Here is a 19,768-nt window from a genome sequence, read left to right as displayed (position 1 = left end):
ATAATAAAAACAATCATAATCATAAACATCATAATCATCATAATCATAATCATGACCTACTTTAACCTGCTTTAATGAGGAACTTCTGGGAACAATTCTCTTTAAGGGTCTTCATACAAAGAGATAGATACCATTAGCCATAATTAAATGCTTCCCCAACCACAACAGGCAGTTGCAAAACTTGAGGAAGCTTCAGCAAATCTGCAGAAAGTACTATTCATTCATTTTTGGAGGCTGCTGCTTAAATTTAATAGCCTCTAATTATTTCCACCAGAGAGGATGTAAAATGACAATGTCATGTATCATATTCTGTTATAGATGCATCCTTACAGCAAGAAGCTATATGAAGGGTTGCCAAAGAGTGCAAAGAGAATGCCAAGTCTAAAAGTTGCATCCCTATTGCTCCTGTGTAAATCTGGAAGACCATTGCTAAACCCAGCATTTCAGGAAGATAATAACAGAATGGCAACAAACAATGCTGACCAATATATATATATATATATATATATATATATATATATATATATATATATATATATATATATATATATATATATATATATATATATATATATATATATATATATATATATATATATATATATATATATATATATATATATATATATATATATATATATATATATATATATATATATATATATATATATATATATATATATATATATATATATATATATATATATATATATATATATATATATATATATATATATATATATATATATATATATATATATATATATATATATATATATATATATATATATATATATATATATATATATATATATATTTAACCTTATGCCTCTGTATATATATATATATTTAACCTTATGCCTCTGCCGGTAGCATAGCCTTAAAGTCAAATATGGTCCACCTTCTTGAGTATCTACTGTAGTTTGTTTTTGTTTTTTTTAAATTTTGGACTGTTTGCACATTAGTCATTCAAACTTTTTTGTAGTGTAACCTTGCAAATTGTCTGTTTCCTTTTCTTCCTCCTCTGTTGACACACTCAACACCTTAGGTTTATTTCCTGATTCCAGCAATCAGCTTTGATCCAGCCCCTTCAAAACTCCTGATCCTCTAGTGTGTAGATCACATGGCTTGTTATACATTACTGTGGTGAAATTTGAATGGCACTTCATTGTAAATTCTAGATTACCGTTAGCATATATTCTTGAAAAAAGGAACTGAATTTCCTAAGCACTTCTGGGTATTCAGCAAATTACATGAATTCCACAGAAAAGTCTAGTGATGTGTGGTTTTTCCCCCTCTCAAATGTATCATTAACTGCTTTTTCCACCTAGAAGAGTCTCTCGTTTTTCAAGCTGGAGATGAGAGAACACAGACCACTCTTCACCTATCCTCTGAGGTAAAAGCAGATCACAACTTCGCTTTTATTTATTTGCTTGTTTACTATTGCCTCTAAAAGTCTCAGAATGATGTAAGAGCTGTGAGTGAACATTCCTTTACGCTGTCTTGCGGATGAAATTGATATTTGTATTCTGCAAATAAGATTGTATACTGATACTTTTGATGGAAAGGTTTAGTCCCCTCCTGCCATTCAGCAAACATTACATTGCTTATGAATGGTATTATGAATACTACTCTGTATTATTCTTAGACTGATAAGATGAATAATGTGACTGAAAGGAATTAAAATTATATATGGTAAATTGATTTCAAGAAGGAAAAGTTGAGTTTTGCACCAGTTTTTCTCCTGCTGCAAATACATTCATTTTGGATTCAGAGGTCACCCCTCAAGGACTGTAGGTGATAAGTCAGAAAAGAAGTCTGTTGTTGCAAGTAAATCAAACAGAGAAAACTTACCCAAGATAATTCGTTGCTGATTATGGATAGGGCATTGTCAAGGGTACTGGTTGTGCTAAGAGCAGTTGTTCTAAGACCAAGCTATTACTATTTCCTTGTGCTTCGTAAATGTACTTATTTTGCATTAATTCAACAGAGGTTTTAGTCCTGTTGACTAAAGGTCCTAAGGGACATGTTACTTAACTGCTCATGGAATTAATTTGATGTTTCAATTTCGGCTCTAGCAAGTTTCTGAACAACTTGATGTTTATTGTCTAGATTTTACAGCTGAATTGCTATATATTAGCTAGTAGGCAGAAATTATACAGCTGCGGTGTTTCCCATTATTTTTTGTTTCTCTACTGTAAATGCTCTGTCTATGGATATTCATGTCCTTCCTGTTCCTCTCATGTAACTTTTATTTCCCTGCCTGAACAGCCTAATTTTTGATCTGCCATTCCTGCTTTCTCTGTGAATAGTTGTCAGATGTGCCTCCTTCAAAATTCAAGAAAGGAAACCCCTAACTCCATTGTTTTAGAGAAAACTGAATATGGAGCGATAGCATCGAAAGTAAAGCAAGGTCTGAGGCTAAAAGGCACGAAATTGTACTTATCAAAAGTTTACCCAAATCCCTCCCCCCAACAACCCCAAGCTAAATGTGCAATCTCTAGCCCCCAAGGGTGTCATGTGAGGTGCATCTTCAGATGGCCTCATCCATCTGGTATGCAGAGACGGTTGACCTTGACCAGGCCTAAACAGGACCATTCAGCTTGCACAGAAGATGATGAGAACCAAACTCCCTCTTCTTGAGATATCACCTCCAGCATGAGTCCCAAACACCAAAAACCCCTCCCTCCCAGTTACTATGGCAGCCGATAGCAAGCAAAGCGATATAGCGATATAGAGGCTGACATTAGTATACACAAGAGACACATGGAACCAGAACTTCTATGATTAAGGAGGCAGTTATTAAATGAGCTGTGTCCAATTTTATGACCCTTTTTTCACAGTTGTTTAGTGACTTACTGCAGTTGTTAAGTGAATCTGGCAGTCATAAAGCGAATCCAGGCAATCTTCATTGACTTTGCTTATCAGTGGCTGCAAATGATGACCACATGATCCCACTATGTCGCAACCCTGGTAAATATTTGCTGGTTGCCAAGCACCCAAATTTTGATCATGTGACCATGGGGATGCTGCAATGGTTTTAAGTGTGAGGGTTGGTTATGAGTCACATTTTTCAGTGCTGTTGTAGTTTGAATGATCGCTAAACAAATAGTGGCAATTTGAGGTTATTTCGACCTGCAATAACTTTGTGACAAGGTGAAAAATAGCCCCCTTTAAGAGGAAAATGAATATGTGCAGAATAAAGCAGGAATGTAGCACTTTCTGAATTAATTAATGTGGGCCATGCGAGCCACAGAAGAAGGCTTATACCACCTTCATTGTGAAATTCAAATAAAACTGTTATAATTTTTTTTGAAAGGCTCCTTCAGATTGTAACAAAAGTGGAGGGGAACTAGGAAAAGAAGAAAAAAAATAATCACAGAGGGAAGGAGCCCAGATGGCTGCAAAGGGAGGGGAAGAAAGAAGGAATTTTTCTATATGAAACGCATGACTAATTGCATTGCCTGGATATAACAAATAGGGTTACTATTTTTTAAATGATGTCTTTGTTTAAACCTTCCAGCCAGAAAGTCAGTACAATACAATAGCAGAGTTGGAAGGGACCTTAGAGGTCTTCTAGTCCAACCCCCTGCCTAGGCAGGAAACCTTATACCGTTTCAGACAAATGGCTATCCAACGTCTTCTTAAAGACTTCCAGTGTTGGGGCATTCACAACTTCTGGAGACAAGCTGTTCCACTGATTAATTGTTCTAACTGTCAGGAAATTTCTCCTCAGTTCTAAGTTGCTTCTCTCCTTGATTAGTTTCCACCCATTGCTTCTTGTTCTACCCACAGGTGCCTTGGAAAATAGTTTGATTCCCTCTTCTTTGTGGCAACCCCTGAGATATTGGAACACTGCTATCATGTCTCCCCTAGTCCTTCTTTCTATTAAACTAGACATACCCAGTTTCTGCAACCATTCTTCATGTGTTTTAGTCTCCAGTCCCCTAATCATTTTTGTTGCTCTTCTCTGCACTCTTTCTAGAGTCTCCACATCTTTCCTACATCGTGGTGACCAAAACTGAATGCAGTATTCCAAGTGTGGCCTTACCAAGGCATTATAAAGTGGTATTAACACTTCATGAGATCTTGATTCTATCCCTCTGTTTATACAGCCTAGAACTGTGTTGGCATATTTGGCAGCTGCAGCACACTGCTGGCTCAGTGTGGTTTTAATGGTTGTGCACTAGGACTCCAAGATCCCTTTCACAGTTACTACTGTTGAGCAAGGTACCACCTATACTGTACCTGTATATTTCATTTTTGTTGCCTAAATGTAGAACTTTACTCTTTTCACCATTAAGTTTCATTTTATTAGATAGTGCTCAATGTTCAAGTTTGTCAAGATCCTTCTGTATCTTTAGCCTATCTTCTGGAGTATTGGCTATTCTTGCCAGCTTGGTGTCATCTGCAAACTTGATGAGTTCCCCATTTATTTCCTCATCCAAATCATTGATGAAGATGTTGAAGATGTTGAAGGTTTTATTAGTCATGATGCCTGTAGTTGGTCCAATGAAAAACTGTACAAAAGAGATGGGTTGGACCCATCCAAGAAAGGGACTGAGTTACTTGGCATTAAATTCACAGATTTTCTTGATAAACATTTAAACTGAAGAGCGGGGACAGAGAATTAATAGATACAGAACATCTCTGTCCCCAGCAAACTAAAATTCATAGGGTTATAAATGCATGTAACATAGATGTGTGTGTGGGTAAGATTATCACTCCTGCTGTCAAGCAAAACCAAGCATTTAATAGTGATTGCCATACCATATGCATGAATCACACAAATGGCAAGAAAATAGGGGCAGTCAGGCATAACACTGGTTATGTAGACAGTAAACACAAGGTCAATCAAAATGGACTCAAATGTCTATATACCAATGCACAGAGTATGAGGAATAAACAGGGAGAATTAGAAATTCAAGTAAAAGAGGGCAGATATGATATTATTGCCATTACAGAAACTTGGTGGGATGAAACTGACAAATGGAACATACAGCTAGAAGGATTTAAATTATTTAAAAGAAATAGACCAAATAAAAGAGGAGGTGGAGTTGCACTGTATATAAGAAATAACTACGTCTCTACAGAAATAGAGCACAACAATAATGAGAACTATCTTGAATGCATTTGGGTCAATATTAAAGGTTGTGGGGGAAATGACATTGCCATAGGTCTATACTACAGGCCACCCAACCAAGCAGAGGAAGAAGATAAACTTTTTGCTAGTCAGCTAACTAAGGTATGTAGGAAGCATACCACAATAGTAATGGGAGATTTTAACTACCCTGACATCAACTGGGAAAGAAACTCTGCACCAAGTGGAAGATCCAACAGGTTCCTAACAAACCTAGCAGACAACTTTGTTTTCCAAAAAGTAGAGAAGGAAACAAGGGGATCAGCCATATTGGACTTAATTCTCACTAACAGAGAGGAAATGATAGAAGGTGTTGAAGCCATAGGAACCCTGGGGACAAGTGACCATGCAATATTGGAATTCAACATTATGCAAACACAAGTAGTAGAACAAAGTCAAACTAGAGTCTTGGACTTTAAGAAAGCTAATTTCAATAAACTTAGAGAGAGCTTGTGAAAAATTCCATGGATGAGAATCCTCGAGGGGAAAACAACTCAAGAAGGTTGGGAAATTTTGAAAAATGAGATTACAAAAGCCCAGTCTAGCACAATACCAATGAAGAAGAAAAATAACAGCTCCCAAAAGAAACCAGCATGGCTGCATAAACAACTATCTGACAAACTGAAAGACAAAAAAAGTAAGTATAAAAAGTGGAAGGAGGGGGACATAACTAAGGCAGAATATCAGCAAATAGCCCGAGCCTGTAAAGATGAAGTTGTCAGGCCTGTAATTATATTCTTTTTTGGATCTTTGGCCTGCCACACTTTCTTATAATTTTCTATGCTGTTTCAATAGTGTAGTAGTTGGGAGGGGGGAATAGAAAGGAGTAGGATTGTAGAATGGATTGTTGACATTCTTTTGTAGAAGCCAAGGTCATCTTTTGTCTCAGCACCTCGACACCTGGCCGGAAGAAGATGGGTGTACATGCCAGCGTGGAAGATGATGATTGGAACATGTGATGGATTTGTGGGTGTGGGGAGAGATCATGAACTTTCAACTGGGTGAACCCAGAGCATGTACTTCCAGAGTTGGAATTTCCATAGCCGTGCTAACATGCCTGCGGAATAAATTGCACTTTTAAGGATGTTTTGCCTTGGACAATGATTTATTTCTGCATGGTATTTAGAACCCTAACAGAAGTGAGGAAAGCTAAGGCTCACAATGAAGAAAGGCTTGCCACAAAAGTAAAAATTAACAAAAAAAGCTTCTTCCAACATGTTAAAAACAAGAAAAAAGTTAAGGAAACAATTGGTCCATTGTTAGGAGAAAGTGGCAAGAAGGTGACAAGCAACAGGGAGAAAGCAGAACTACTTAACTCATGTTTTGCATCTGTCTTTACACAAAGGGATAAAACAGTCCAACCTATCAAAAGCAGCACCACAAAAATCAGATTAGGAACACAAATTGAAATAGGGAAGAAAATGGTAAGTGAGCACCTGTCTACCCTAGACGAGTTCAAATCACCAGGACCGGATGGATTACTCCCCAGGGTTCTGAAGGAACTAGCAGACGAGATCTCAGAACTACTGAATTATATCTTTCAGAGATCCTGGAACACCAGGGAACTACCAGAGGACTGGAAAAGAGCTGATGTGGTTCCCATCTTCAAAAAAGGGAAAAAATTAGATCCAGGAAACTACAGACCGATCAGCCTAACCTCAATACCAGGAAAGATTCTGGAAAAAATAATCAAGCAACGAATTTGCGAACACCTAGAAGCAAACAAAGTAATAGCCAAAAGCCAACACGGATTTGTCAAAAACAGATCATGCCAGACTAATCTTATTGCATTCTTTGATAATGTGACAAAATTAGCGGACCAGAGGAATGCCTTTGATATAGTTTACTTGGACTTCAGTAAGGCTTTTGATAAGGTAGACCATAACCTACTACTAGATAAAGTAGAAGAATGTGGGTTAGACAGCATCACCACCAGATGGATTCGTAACTGGCTGACCAACCGCACTCAACGTGTAGTTCTCAATGGAACTGCATCTACATGGAGGGAAGTATGCAGTGGAGTACCACAAGGCTCTGTTTTGGGGCCATTACTCTTACAATACAATACAATAGTAGAGTTGGAAGGGACCTTGGAGGTCTTCTAGTCCAACCCTCTGCCTAGGCAGGAAACCCTATATCGTTTCAGACAAATAGCTATCCAACATCTTCTTAAAGACTTCGGCAAGCTGTTCTACTGCTTAATTGTTCTAAATGTCAGGAAATTTCTCCTCAGTTCTAAGTTGCTTCTCTCCTTGATTAGTTTCCACCCATTGCTTCTTGTTCTATCCTGAGGTGCCTTGGAAAATAGTTTGACTCCCTCTTCTTTGTGGCAACCCCTGAGATATTGGAACACTGCTATCATGTCTCCCCTAGTCCTTCTTTCTCTTAAGCTAAACATACCCAGTTCCTGCAACCGTTCTTCATATGTTTTAGTCTCCAGTCCCCTAATCATCTTTGTTGCTCTTCTCTGCACTCTTTCTAGAGTCTCCACATCTTTTTTACATCGTGGCGACCAGAACTGAATGCAGTATTCCAAGTTTGGCCTCACCAAGGCATTATAAAGCGGCATCAACACTTCACGTGATCTTGATTCTATCCCTCTGTTGATGCAGCCTAGGACTGCGTTGGCTTTTTTGGCAGCTGCTGCACACTGCTGGCTCATATTTAAATGGTTGTCCACTAGGACTCCAAGATCCCTTTCACAGTTACTACTACTGAGCAAGGTACCACCTATACTGTACCTGTGCATTCCATTTTTGTTGCCTAAATGTAGAACCTTATGCTTTTCACCATTGAATTTCATTTTATTAGATAGTGCCCAATGTTCAAGTTTGTCAAGATCCTTCTGTATCTTAAGCCTATCTTCTGGAGTGTTGGCTATTCCTGCCAGCTTGGTGTCATCTGCAAATTTGATGAGTTCCCCATTTATTCCCTCATCCAAATCATTGATGAAGATGTTGAAGAGTACTGGGCCCAAAACAGAACCTTGGGGTACTCCACTGCATACCTCCCTCCATGTAGATGCAGTTCCATTGAGGACTACCCGTTGAGTGTGGTTGGTCAGCCAGTTACGAATCCATCTGGTGGTGATGCTGTCTAACCCACTTTTTTCTACTTTATCTAGTAGTAGGTTATGGTCTACCTTATCAAAAGCCTTACTGAAGTCCAAGTAAACTATATCAACGGCATTCCTCTGGTCCACTAATTTTTTCACATTATCAAAGAATGCAATAAGATTAGTCTGGCATGGTCTGTTTTTGACAAATCCATGTTGGCTTTTGGCTATTACTTTGTTTGCTTCTAGGTGTTCACAAATTCGTTGCTTGATTATTTTTTCCAGAATCTTTCCTGGTATTGAGGTCAGGCTGATAGGTCTGTAGTTTCCTGGATCTAATTTTTCCCCTTTTTTGAAGATGGGAACCACATCAACTCTTTTCCAGTCCTCTGGTAGTTCCCCGGTGTTCCAGGACCTTTGAAAGATATAATTCAGTGGTTCTGATATCTCATCTGCTAGTTCCTTCAGAACCCTGGGGTGTAATCCATCCGGTCCTGGTGATTTGAACACGTCTAGAGTAGACAGGTGCTCACTTACCATTTTCTTCCCTATTTCAATTTGTGTTCCTAATCTGATTTTTGTGGTGTTGCTTTTGATAGGTTGGACTGTTTATCCCTTTGTGTAAAGACAGATGCAAAACATGAGTTAAATAGTTCTGCTTTCTCCCTGTTGCCTGTCACCTTCTTGCCACTTTCTGCTAGCAATGGACCAATTGTTTCCTTAACTTTTTTTCTTGTTTTTAACATGTTGGAAGAAGCTTTTTTTGTTAATTTTTACTTTTGTGGCAAGCCTTTCTTCATTGTGAGCCTTAGCTTTCCTCACTTCATCTTTACAGGCTAGGGCTATTTGCTGATATTATGCCTTAGTTATGTCCCCCTCCTTCCACTTTTTATACTTACCTTTTTTGTCTTTCAGTTTGTCAGATAGTTCTTTATGCAGCCATGCTGGTTTCTTTTGGGAGCTGTTATTTTTCTTCTTCATTGGTATTGTGCTAGACTGGGCATTTGTAATCTCATTTTTCAAAATTTCCCAACCTTCATGAGTTGTTTTCCCCTTGAGGATTCTCATCCATGGAATTTTTCCCAAGCTCTCTCTAAGTTTATTGAAATTAGCTTTCTTAAAGTCCAAGACTCTAGTAGACAGTGTTTACTGTCTATATAACCTGTGTTATGCCTGACTGCCCCTATTTTCTTGCCACTTGTGTGATTCATGCACATGGTATGGCAATCACTATTAAATGCTTGGTTTTGCTTGACAGCAGGAGTGATAATCTTACCCACACATACATCTATGCTACATGCACTTATAACCCTATGGATTTTAGTTTGCTGGGGACAGAAATGTTTTGTATCTATTAATTATCTGTCCCCGCTCTTCAGTTTAAATGTTTATCAAGAAAATCTGTTTTAATGTTTATCAAGAAAATCTATTTCATTGGTATTGTGCTAGACTGGGCTTTTGTAATCTCATTTTCCCAAGCTTCTTGAGTTGTTTTGCCCTTGAGGATTCTCATCCATGGAATTTTTTCCCAAACTCTCTCTAAGTTTATTGAAATTAGCTCTCTTAAAGTCCAAGACTCTCGTTTCACTTTGTTCTACTACTTGTGTTTGCATAATGTTGAATTCCAATATTGCATGGTCACTTGCCCCCAGGATTCCTGTGGCTTCAATACCTTCTATCATTTCCTCTCTGTTAGTGAGAATTAAGTCTAATATGGCTGATCCCCTTGTTCCCTTCTCTACTTTTTGGGAAACAAAGTTGTCTGCTAGGTTTGTTAGGAACCTGTTGGATCTTCCACTTGGTGCATAGTTTGTTTCCCAGTTGATGTCGGGGTAGTTAAAATCTTCCACTACTGTTGTGGTGTGCTTCCTACATACCTTAGTTAGCTGACTAGCAAAAAGTTCATTTACTTCCTCTGCTTGGTTGGGTGGCCTGTAGTATAGACCTATGGTAATGTCATTTCCCCTCCAACCTTTAATATTGACCCAAATGCATTCAAGATATTTCTCATCATTTTTGTGCTCTATTTCTGTAGAGAGGTAATTATTTCTTATATGTAGTGCAACTCCACCTCCTCTTTTATTTGGTCTATTTCTTTTAAATAATTTAAATCCTTCTAGCTGTATGTTCCATTTATCGGTTTCATCCCACCAAGTTTCTGTAATGGCAACAACTCTTTTCTATTTATTTCTTCCCGCACAATCATTTTTATATTAACTAGTTTTTAGAGGAGAACAAAGAGATGCGGTGGTTCCGTGGCTATGATGCTGAGCTTGTTGATCAGAAAGGTCAGCAGTTTGGTGGTTCGAATCCCTAGTGCCATGTCACGGGGTGAGCTCCTGTTACTTGTCCCAGCTTCTGCCAAGGTAGCAGTTTGAAAGCATACAAGTAGAAATGCAAGTAGAAAATGCAAGTAGAAAATTAGGAACCACCTTTGGTGGGAAGGTAACAGCGTTCCATGCGCCTTTGGCATTTAGTCATGCCAGCCACATGACCACGGAGATGTCTTCAGACAGTGCTGGCTCTGTCCAAAGATGAGCACTACCCCCTAGAGTGGGGTATAACTAGCACATATGTGCGAGGGGAACCTTTACCTTTAGAGGAGAAAGGATTTTCATGTGTATTAGAATACTTCAAAAGATAAGGGGAAAATGTTGATAATTCATTAAGGAAGCTGGATCATTCATCTTTATTTAGATAAATGATCTAAATAAATGATGTAGATGGACATTCTCAGTCATTCAGGTCATGGTTATCACAAAGGTGGTTTTTTTCCCCAAAAGGCAATTGGACTTTATTCGTTTTTTCATTTCTGATTGTATCTGATGTAGATGGCCTCTTTGACTTCTCTTTCAAACCAGTGGTCCTCCCACTGGTTTGAAAGAGAAGTCAAAGAGGCCATCTATATTAAAACAGTCCTCTCTCATCAGAGGGAGCAGGATAAGAAACCACTTATCTCCTGAAATCACTTATCTACCCTACAGTCCTTTCAGCAGTTCCAAGAAGGTTCTCATTTGCATTCTGATTATTGTGACTCCGAAGGCACAGATAACCCCCGCAACACCTTTTAACTCTCAGCAACTCTCTGAGACAGTACTAATGACCAGATGACTGCAAGGAATATAAATCCTTCCATTCTCACTCTCCCCCCACCCCGACCACCACACAACCATTCAGTCAGACCCGAAGAAGCTTCTTGGATGAGAACCGAGAAACGTCTTCAAGGAACAAACAAAGAAAGTCCAGTTGTCTTTTGAAAAGCACCTTTGTTATCTTCTGATGACAATAATTGCATGGATTTTATCCAGCCTTCTTGCTTAGCAGAAAATATGAGGGAGGCTTCTGGACATACAGACTTTTCTAGTTTGTTCTGTTGAAACTGAATGAGGTTTCTTTAAAGTTCTGGAAACAATTAACCAATACTGTAGAAACAGAATATAGTACGGCTATGGGGTTGCAGGTAGCACATTGGGGGTACCTACTACTCTTTGAACGTACTTGTGGTTGATGCCATGACATAAACTTGCAGAGATCCCAGCCTAGAGAAACAGAAAGCAAAAAATAAGCATATAGGAAAGAAAAGGAAAAGAAATATATAAAGAAATTACTTATCTCTTCATTACAAGTATAAACTATTTTAGAAATTTATCACCGTCTCTTAAAATACAGAAATTAGTCTCTTCTTCCCATTTCCCGTCTCTTATAATTAAATTCTTTAAAACTTGTCATTTTAGTCCTGATCAGAGATACATTATGTATTTATAGCCTTGATATAGTAAACTGAATTCATATTATTCCTTTTAACAATCTTGATCTTAAGTGTATAGGTGTGTGATTTTATAGGAGGGATTGGCATTTGATTACAAGAGGTAATGAATTCTACTAGATCTATGCTGTCTCTGTAATAGAAACGCTCACAACAGGAAATGTCTTAATCCCTTCCTAAGAATGAAGCTGTTTATGACATCACAGAAATATAGCCACCAACATTCTGTGAATTGCTCTGATGTTACTTTATTTGTTACATTTATATACTGCATTCGTCAGAACTCATGGTGCCATATATTTACCCATTCCCAAATTATCTGAAACAGCTACCAAGTGTCAGTGGGGTGGTGTAGAATAGGCTGGGTGAGGGGAAAACCCCACTCAAGATTCATCCAGCTCCCTAACTATACCATGACACTGAAGTGTGGGGAGCTTTTACTTGATAAAAATGTGTGGTTAAAACATTCATCTTGCTACTCCCTCCTTTCCCCAAAATCTAGGCTGGGACCTGAGTGGGTGTTTCCTACAGAGGTTTATAGGCAGAGGTGGTATCTGGCAGGTTCTGACCAGTTCTGGAGAACCGGTAACGGAAATTTTGAGTAGTTCGGAGAACCAGTAAATACCACCTCTGACTGCCCCCACCCCCATCTATTCTCTGCCTCCTGAGTTCAAGCTGATTGGGAGGGAATGGGGATTTTGCAGTATCCTTGCCCCGGAATGGGGAGGGATTGGAGATTTTACAGTATCCTTCCCCTGCCATGCCCACCAAGCCACGCCCACCAAGCCACATCACACCCACCAAGCCACTCCCACAGAACTGATAGTAAAAATTTTTGAATCCCACTACTGTTTATAGAGCTGAGGATCGGTATTCACAAATCTGTGTCATCATATCTAAAATTGTAGCCCCAATTTAGATAACTCCCAATTTAGATCCAAATGATGCTGTTTAAAAATATAAGAAAATGATGAAAGCCTAATCTGTTCACCCTGCTTCTCAAAAAGACTGCCCAGCAGCTGCCTCCGAGGAGCCTTTGGGAAGCCTTAAGCTGTGAAGACCATATCTCCTTTGGACAGTTGCGTGTCTATCACTTGTGCACAATCTTGCATTGGGTCCTGGAAAAATCACACCATACATAATCTCCAAAAATGAATCTCTATCTGTTTAAAAGTTATGTCATTTTAGTGGCATGACTACATAATGTATCTGATTGACAAACTCTATATTATTTAACAGAATAACAGAGATGGAAGGGACCACGGAGGTCTTCTAGTCCAACATCCTGTTCAAGCAGGAAACTGTATAATTTCAGACAAATGGTTGTCCAATATCTTCAAAAATCATTCTACTGGTTAATTGTTCTCACTGTCAGTTAATCGTTCTCACTTTCATTTGCATGAAAAAATATTTTTTTCCTGATATTTGCCTGGAATGAGCCATTGCTCTGATAGATTTGATAATCTTGAGTAGGTTCTAGAATAATGAAAAAGAAATAGAAAATGTTACTTTCTCCATTTTCCCCATGCTTATAAATTCCCTCTGCAATTAATCCAGTCAATTCTATTATGTCTGTTCTTGCTTATCTTTTATTTCTAAAATGCAAATGTAAAAATCTTTTCTTCATAGGAGAGTCAGCCCCCTGAGGTCGTCTACTATCTTTTCCCAGCTGTAAAATAGCCTTTTTGTGATGTGGAAAAAAGAAATATGCATAGTATTTCAAATCTAATTATTGTTAAATTGTAAATATGGGTATTACGTAAAATTACTTAAATCTTGGCAGCTTTATTTTTTTATTTCTTTAGTGATTCTTAGAGTGGAAGTCTGCCACATGTTTCAAATTATTAACATAATTGATGGAAGGGAACATTTGTAGTTCAGGGTTGAACTATGGGGTCTTGGTGTGCTTTGAGCTTAGTTGTTTTCTTGCAGACATTTCATTAACCAAACTAGGTAACATTATCAGGGCTAGTAAGGAGTGAGGTTTGCTCTTATTTTATACATTAATGGCTTGCCCTGTCAGTGTTGGTGGGGGTGGTCTTGGAGGTTCCTTGATTGGTTTGTTGTTTACTGTTAGCTTGTTTTTCTGAATTAGTAGTTCCTTAATTATATGTTACTAACAATCAAGAAGTAAACAATAGTTTGGTAATGAAAATCATCCTAGCTCAGCACCAAAGACTGTATTAAGTTAACTGAGAACTTTTTCTCTAACACTCACTTCCTGTTTTGATGTCAGTTGGATATATAAGAATTTAAGTCTTTTTGCCATAATGGATACTCATTAATGTAAACTTTGCTCCAATATTATTTCCACCATGCAGTTTGGAACAAACTTTTTATACTGCTTACATGTTTTCTTATTCTGCAGACATGGTTGTATCATTGCTTATCTGAACTCTCTAGAGCATTTATGAAAAAAATAAAAAAAATGTTAGTTTTAAAATTTGTCATTGAGGAACTTGATTGTTTGCATTTCTCCTTTGCAAAAATTACAGATTGGTAAGACCTAATATCTTTAGTCCTTATGATGGGTGCTTTGTTCTTGGCTGTGTATTTGAATATTCACTTTATTCTAATTGTTTATTTATTTAGTTAGTTTGTCGCTCATGTACAAGATAATAGGAATGAGAATAAACATGAATAAGAACACAGGGAATGGGTGCAAATAAATGGGGTCAGTAGGACAGGGGTTTTAGGCACACTGGTGTGCTTATGCACGCCCCTACTTGTATTGTTTGTATTGTTTTTTTAAAAATGCCACTCAGATTCACTTGGTGAGATGGGCAGCCATACAAAACAAACAAACAAAGAACAATGTTTAGATCCCACCATAGCTAAATTGATTCCAGAGCCTTTGGTGGACTTCTCTACATAATATTCATGCATTTGCTTGCTGACATTCTTAAATAACTGTCACACCTTATTTATGGAATTCAGTGTTTTTAATTTTAGATCTCTTTCACTCTGCTGCTCATCTGATTCTAGACGAGATTTTCATCCTAGTAACATTCAATAAAAGTATGTTCTATTTTATTTAAAAATACCATAATAGTAGATTTCTTGCAGATAGAAGGATCCTTGAGATCCCTTCCAACTCCCTACAATCTTCCAACCAGTGAGAGATTATGTTATTTCATAACACAAAGACACATTACTACTTAAGACTGGTTTCTGAGGCCCTTTGTAAAACAATACAGAATCAAGAACAGCACAACTGCAGAAAAAAAGCAGGAGAACAACTTGTTGTACCCGTGTTAAATCCCAGGAGCCCAAAAGGTCTTTCCTAGGGACTAGACAGTTTGCGACTGGAAATTAGGTGAGTCCCTCACCAATGCCACAGATAAGGCAGTTGGGATCAGGGGAAGATACCCAAGAACTCCGGGTCTCATGTGGAAGCCTTTGTCTCACCTGTCAATAAGGCAGAGGGTTACACACTAACAGAAACCTTGACTATTTTCAACACTCTGCTTTGAATTTTTTCCCCCCTAATGTCCCAAAGGTGCTTTTTCAGGAGGCAACTGGACTTGTTTTTTTCTTTGAAGAAGTTTCACTGCTCATCCAAGAAGCTTCTTCAGTTCTGACAAGATAGTGGAAAATGGAAGAGCTGAAGAAGCTTCTTGGATGAGAAGTGAAACGTCTTCAAAGAAAAAAAAAACAAGAAAGTCCAGTTGCCTCCTGAAAAATAGCACCTTTGGGACTACCATGACCTGGATGACTGAGAATCTCTACAGACTTTTGACCCTAATGCAAATCGGCACAGGTGAAGCAGAGAGGAACGGAGGGGCTTGGGGCAGAGTTGGCTCTTAGAAGCTCTGGGTAACTTTTAGGGCTTCTGACAACTCGAGGGCCGGACCTCCGGACTCGGCTCGTTTTAGTTTCAGAAACGCTGGCTTTCTACCCCTGCCTACTCCTGGGGCAGGAGGGAAAGCGGCGCGGTGCGGTTCTGATGCAGCAGCGCTGTGGCGATTCTGGGCTCGGCGAACGCACACACCCAAACTCCCGGACACGCGCGCTTGCGCACTGCGCCCCACCGACCCTCAAAGCAGCCGACTCCTCTTTAAAATACCGCAAGGACCCTGTTCGGTGCAGTCCGCCGGACCATGTGATACCTTCGGTCGGCAGCGGGAAGCGGCGAGCGGGGGAGGCAGGGAGAGAAGAGCAGACTTCAGGAGGAGAGCCGCCTGCCTGCATCGGTCTCCGGATTCACCGCATTGAACCGCCCCAACTCCAGAGGTCCCGGCCGAGAGCTGGGCGGGCTGCTGCTTACATCCCGAGATACCCAGAGATACAGGAGCCCAGGGACCGAGCTGCCCGAGAGGAGGATGCTCCCACCCCATCTCTCCGGCAGCCGTTGCCGCTACAGCTGCCAGCCTGTCCTGAGTGGGAAGGCTTCGCTTGGAGGAAGGAAGTGCGCGGGGGGCCAGGTGAGCCTCGGAGCGCGGGGCTGGTTCGGGGCGCAGCGCTTTCTGGCGCTTGGTGGCCTCGATTCTTTCTGGGTTTGCCTGAAAATCCGAGGATTTGATCTCGTGGCCGGGACCGCGCAGCAGCGAGGAGAGGGATGCAGGGGGCGCCTTTGTTCTGAGATCCGCTAGAAACCGGACGGGAAAAGGGCAGGGAGAGGTTGGGGGACAGTCAGATTAACGGGGCGACTCTCAGGGAAAAGAGAGGCTGGAGGTCAGGCCGTGGCGGTTCTTCCGATTAACCCAACTTCTTCCTGAAGGGCGGGAGGATTTGTGCCAGTCGCTGAAAGTGCTTCTCAGCCTTCCCTGCACTTGATGCCTTTCAGATAGATTAGAGACTTTCACTCCCCTGTCCTTGATAGACAGTGTAATAAGGTTTCGACAGAACCAGGCCAGGAATGGTGATGCTACCCTGATATTTCCCCCCAAATGAATGTATTTCAAGGAGAAAACACAAAAGGGCGGCGGGGGAGCAGTATCTTAGAGAGTGTCTGCAATATTTTGTCACTGAGCCTTGTTTAGCTCTTAGGTTGCATACAACCAGTTATTTCCCCAGAACCTAAAGGGTGGGATGTAATAAAATATGGTTGGTGATGCCGGGTGGTGGGGGTGTGTGGTGGAGGGAACTCTGCAGAAGGGGGGGGTATAGGCTCAAAGGTGTTCTGGAGGGGAACACCTTCAACGGTACAGGCTGAAAATATGCTACATCAGTTTAATGAGTAACTATAATGGGACAAAAAAGGAACTTGTAGCACCAAGAAGTCTATATTATGATAACGCCTATTCTTTGCATTTACATTTACATTTGCGATTTCATTTGTTCTGCATAGTTTGCATTTCTTTCCTCCAAGGTTACCATTGTCTCACAGTGGAACCACATTTTTCAGGGAATAAACAGCACAACTTGTCATACCTGGAGAAGTGCAGTTATTCAATCCCTCAGTTATGCTTTCATTCCTGTTGTTACCGGCAGCTGCAATATGCTGCTTGTAACTATTGATGTAACTACTGAATAATTAATATGATTAATTACAAATTACACAACTCCTTATTTGCCATGGGTTAGGAATTGTTTATGTTATAGTTATTCTGGACTGCTCTGTTTCCCATTTCCTATGAGGATTTGTATATTATCCCCATTTTATTTTTAGATGGAACCTGCAGCCTGTTTATGAACTCTACCTATTATCTGGGGGGGGGACAGGAAACTGTATTATATTTATATGATAGAATGAAGAAATCTTCTCTGACTGCTACATTTGCAGGAGAAAATCCATCATCAAAAAATGGGGTAGCTCATTGGTAAAGCATGTGCACTGCACACAAAATATCAATGTTTAACTATTGCTAGCATCTTTGAGGGAGGAAAGGATGAAATAGTTGCTGTCCATCTATTTGACAGCAGTGCTGGCTTAAAATCTATAATAATCACAAGGCAAAAATAAGGTAATTGCCAGATCACATCTTAAAATTGTCCTAGAGCTCATAAACAGAGGAAAAGCCATGATCTGAATCAAAGTGTTGGAATGATGTTGATGGCTATCTAGATCAGGATCCCTCAAAGTAATTATTACCAACCTCTAAAGGCCTTTGGGACTATCCATATTTATTGTTCATCACACAATCAGCCAGATGTTCAGATTAGATTTGGCATTTTTATCCACTTATCGAAACTTTCCTAAGGACTTGGGATAGGCAGATGGGGATGTTTGACTGTGTTAGAGGCATCATTGCAAAATGTAAGGTGTTCTGAGTAAAGCTGCCTTTTTAGCAGAGGCAGGTTATGGAGGGGCCCCATTCCTTGTGAAGTAAAGGGACGGGGAGTGAGGAAGCAGCAAAATGACAAAGACTTTTTCTGAAATGCTCTGCCTCCTGAGATAGGGAATACCCTGCTTTTAAAATTTGGCTCTTAGGCCATGTGTTTGGGACATACAGTAACAGTTGCTGACTGTCTTTTAGATAGATTTCTTGCTCCTGTTTTTATTACAGTACCTGCATGTAAATTTCTTTGAGTAATAACCCATAAATCATTACTGACCTCCGCTCCTTCCATAAGGAACTCAAGACCCACCTGTTCCAATTAGCTGGCCTGACCCAATCGCAATCATGATCTAATCCCTTGATCTTCCTGACTGGTTATTTTAAATTGGGGTATTTTAATTTGGTTTTAATCATTAATTAATCTAGGCATTATTGTACAGACTCATGTTTAATTTGTTTTTATGGGGTTTTGTAATTTGCTGTATATAATGTTTTTTATAATGTTTTTATTCTGTCTGTACACCGCCCTGAGTCCCCTAGGGGAGAGGGAGCGGTTAACAAATCCAATTAAAGTAAAGTAAAAGTAAAGTAAATGCACCAGGGTCTCCCATGTCACTTGTGAGCAGTGGTGGGATTCAAAAAAAATGTAACAACCAGTTCTCTGCCCTAATGATTTCTTCCAACAGCCAGTTCACCAAACTGCTCAGAAACCTATCAACGGGTTCTCCCAAAGTGGTGCGAACTGGCTGAATTCCACTGCTGCTTGTGAGTCCCAGAAGCCTTCAGCTGGTTACCAACTTGTACTTCTTCATGTAGGAGGACATTTTCTACTTCCCACTGTCTCAGATCAGCACTTGAAATGCTGAGGTTATTCCTTTCTTTCAGTTCTGCAGTAAGAGAGCCCAAAGAAAGCAATCAGTCCCTTTCCTTCTAGATCTTCAGTTTGTGTAGTGTGTAATTTACCTAGTAATGAAAACAAAACAATAATATTTAGAAAGGGGAGATGCAAAGCTGCTAAGGCCCCATGGCAGCCAAACCTTTGAGAGAAGGAGGAAGATATTGGCTTGAGTCCAAGATCTGGAAGGTACAGTCAAGCAACTTCCCAGCAACGGAGTAATGTTATGCTGACAGGTTCTGTAGAGTTTCGACATGTAAATGAAAAGATATCACTTTTGTGATTCTGGATATGTTGCAACCGAGCTGGAAATAAATTGCCCGAGGACACAGACAGCGTGAGATAATGTAGGTGGTGAACTTATTTTGGAGAAATATAAATCTGTTATGTGGAAGTGCTTTTAGTTAAATAAAATATACATACTAATAATTAATTTAATAATAATTTATTAAATTTCTAGACCGCCCCCTCTCCCCGGAGGGGAGTAAAGACACTTTACTGTATAAAGTGGGAAAATATTAAATATTGTGCCTACTTTTTGATACTGTAATCTTAGGCATTCCACTCAAAGGCAATATGAGGGCCTTTATCCTGAATGATTTGCACATCTCAGCTCCATAGATCAACAGTGCACAAGTTTATACACAATCTTAAGGGTTCTCAATTGTTCTTTGAAGTAATGCAGTGCATG

At 39.5% G+C, this 19,768-nt stretch overlaps 1 protein-coding gene across 2 annotated transcripts in view; it reads left to right on the top strand.

The window, feature by feature from the left end:
• The first annotated feature begins 1,205 nt into the window (after window positions 1–1,205).
• Window positions 1,206–19,768, top strand: part of ADORA1 (adenosine A1 receptor) — a 79,175-nt gene continuing 60,612 nt past the window's right edge. Inside the window, exon 1 of one of the 2 annotated variants that reach the window (XM_081946174.1) lies at window positions 1,206–1,396. The gene's annotated coding sequence lies outside the window, so the exon portion shown is untranslated. Of the gene's footprint in view, window positions 1,397–16,002; window positions 16,386–19,768 lie in introns of those variants that run through there. The other variant, XM_081946175.1, reaches the window with a different exon arrangement.

The sequence above is a fragment of the Natrix helvetica genome (genome assembly GCF_964273705.1).
Source record: "Natrix helvetica genome assembly, chromosome: 3".
Lineage (NCBI taxonomy): Eukaryota > Metazoa > Chordata > Lepidosauria > Squamata > Natricidae > Natrix > Natrix helvetica.
Note: the sequence above shows the minus strand (reverse complement) of the source record. Positions and strands in the feature narration are given on the sequence as shown.